Genomic DNA, 2931 nt, shown 5'->3' with positions numbered 1-2931 from the left:
CCCTCCATCCTCTCTCCTCCTCCTCGTCCTCCTCCTTTCTGCCAAGAAGCCAGCTTCTACCCCGAGCAGCGCGTCCCGCCCCAGGTCCTCCTCTTGGTCCTCCAAGCCCTCCTGGGGCTTCCTGCCTCTGCCCTCGGGTGTCTCGGGGGTGCCATCTCCTCCCCACTCTCCTGCCCAGCAGCCATCTGTGTCAGTCAGCTTTGTGTCACTACAGCAAAAGCCAGAGGCAATGTTTTTGTTTTTTGTCCCAGGATCAAATTTAGGGCCAGGCACGTGCTGCACCACTGAGCTACATCCCCAGCTAAATTTAGTTTTAAACAGATTTTTAAAAATTATTTTTTTGCAGTGTAAAGGCTCAAATCCCCTGGAAGCCCTGCACTCCTGAGCAGTAGTACCTGTGTTCACCCCTTTTAAGAAAGAATCCATGTGCTGGGCGTGGTGGCGCACGCCTGTCATCCCAGCACTCCAGAGGCTGAGGCAGGAGGACCGCTGTGAGTTCAAGACCAGCCTGGGCTACATAGTGAGTTCCAGGTCAGTCTCACTACACAGTGAGACCCTGTCTCAAAAACAAACAAACAAACAAACAAACACCCAAAAACAAAAAAAAACAAGAAAAAAAAGAGAAAGAATCTGTGTGTGTGGACCCCTTACGATACCCTGCCCAGGGGCTGAGGGACGTGCTGGGCAGGGAGTGGCCCAAGAGCACAGGGTGGTGTCTCTGTTCATTTTCTGTTGCTATAACTGAATGTCACAGGCCAAGTCTCTTTATAAAGAGTAGAGGTTTATTCAAGTCTAGCTTGGGTAACCTAGCAAGACTTAACCTCCCAAATAAAAGCCACCAGTGTCACCATGGGACCCTGCTGTTGTGACCTCACCTAAACCTAGTCATCCCCAAAGACACCACTACCAAGGATTATTTTTGTTTTGGTTTTGTTTTTGTTTGAAATAGGGTCTCTCTATGTAGCCTAGACTGGCCTGGAACTGGCAGCAACCCTCCTGCCTCAGCCTCCCCAGTGCTGGGGTGAACACCCAGCTTAGACATAGTTAACATATGGATTCCAGGGTTGTGTTTTTGACACACGAACTTTAGGAGGACACGTGTAAACCGTTGCAGGAGGGTCACTCACTCTGTGGCTCGAGTTCAGGTTCACCCATGTTCCTTCCTGGCTGTGGGACCCAGGAGAGTGACTCTGGGCCTCAGTTTGCCCATCAGAGCTCTCCACGGAGGGGGTCCCCTGGAGTCTGGGACCGGATGGGGCCGCCACCTCTCCCCTCCCTGTCTCCCAGTCCAGCTTGAGCCCTCCGCCCAGGCACCCTGCCAGACTCTACCATGTGTCCCTGCTACCCACCACCAGCTGCTTCCGGAGCACAGACAAAGAAGCCTCTGTCCCAGGCCACCCTGCCTGGGCAGGCCCAGAGCACCCCACACGCCACCAGTCATGGGCGCCTCCCTTCCCCTGTGCCTGCCACGCTCCTGCGGCAGCACACCCTGTCCCCCCTCTCTCCCGCTTTCTGAATCCCTCTGCTGTGGGGCACACGGCCCTGCCTGCCTGTCCACAGCCAGAGGCTCTGGAGACGCCCCGAAGGCACAATGGGACAGGTGGGGGCTGCTGGAGTGAGTGAGCCACCTTAGCGGGAAGGCGGCAGAGGGGGCTGGCTCGGGTGACATTACCTGTCAGTGTGACACTGTGACACTCGCAGCTGACGGTGTAACCACGGGGTCTGAAATGAGGGAGAGAGAGTTTGGCAATAGCAGGTGGCACTAATTGCTTTAAAAACCAGGGATTGGTGTTGTGTTAGGAGGGAGGCTGACTCAGACTGACGAAAGGCATTAAGACCAACTGAATAGAAGGGGAAGTTGCCAGGTGGCTCCACGATGCCTCTCATCCCTGCACTCAGGAGGCTGAGGCAGGAGGATCTCAATTTCAACACACAGATGCTGTCTCCTCCTCCGGTGTGCCAGCTGCTGCTGGGCACCTGGGCCCTGTCGCGGTGACTGTCAGCTGTTGGCCTAGAATTTGACAAAGGAGCCTGAGGGGGTGTGTCCCAGGCAGGAACCCCCACCGTGGTCACTGACCAGCCACCTCGGTCTTGGGGTTCTCCACCTTTCACAAGCCCCAGGAGACCCTGCTTCAAATTTAGGGCCATCCTCCTGCCTCAGCTTCCCCAGCGCTGGGATGATAGGCATGTGCTGCTATGCCTGGGGGATTGAATTCCAGGTGCTCTGCCACTGAGCTACAGCCCCAGCCCTTGAAAAAAATTTAAAGAAAAAAAACCTTTTTTGAGATTGGGCCTCACTAAGTTGTTCAGGCTGACCAAACCTCCTGTCTCAGCCTCCCGGGTGCTGGGATTACAGGCGTGCGCCACCACGCCCGGCTGGATATAAAACTTTTAACATCAAGTTTCACAAGCTGTAAACCCTCAACAAATACTGGCTCCAACCACTGTCTGCTTTTTTATTACATTCCAGAAATCTTATGATGAAGGCACCTTCAGCACAGTCAGCTTTGGGAATTTATTAGGGCAAAGTAACAACGTCGGGACTGGGAGGGGCTTTTTGAGCTGGGTTCTGCCAGCTGCTAAGGAGTTTGCTGGACGGAGTAACAGCTTCTGGTTCGACCAACAGCTTGCGCCAGGGCCCTGGGTGGTGCTGACTGTTCACACAGGTGGGAAACTGGTGGGGAAATGAAATTTTTGCTGCACGAGTGAGTAAATTCCAGAGGAGGAGATGCCCCCTCGAAGAAGTCTGGCCCCCCCCGGGGGGGCGCAGGTGGAGAGCGATGGAAATCGCGTCATCGTCCCAATCCTTGAGTCTTCGGGTCAAGACCGGAGACTCGGATGGGACCTTTGCGGGCTTTCGTTCTCCCGCGCAACTCATTCTTCCGGGCCCAATGCTTCACCGCATTTTGGAGGGCCTCGGGATCCGGACCC

This window comes from Fukomys damarensis, unplaced genomic scaffold (genome assembly GCF_012274545.1).
Source record: "Fukomys damarensis isolate Sample0158 unplaced genomic scaffold, DMR_v1.0_HiC HiC_scaffold_37, whole genome shotgun sequence".
Lineage (NCBI taxonomy): Eukaryota > Metazoa > Chordata > Mammalia > Rodentia > Bathyergidae > Fukomys > Fukomys damarensis.
The sequence above is the reverse complement of the archived record's forward strand: the minus strand, read 5'-3'. Positions refer to the sequence as shown.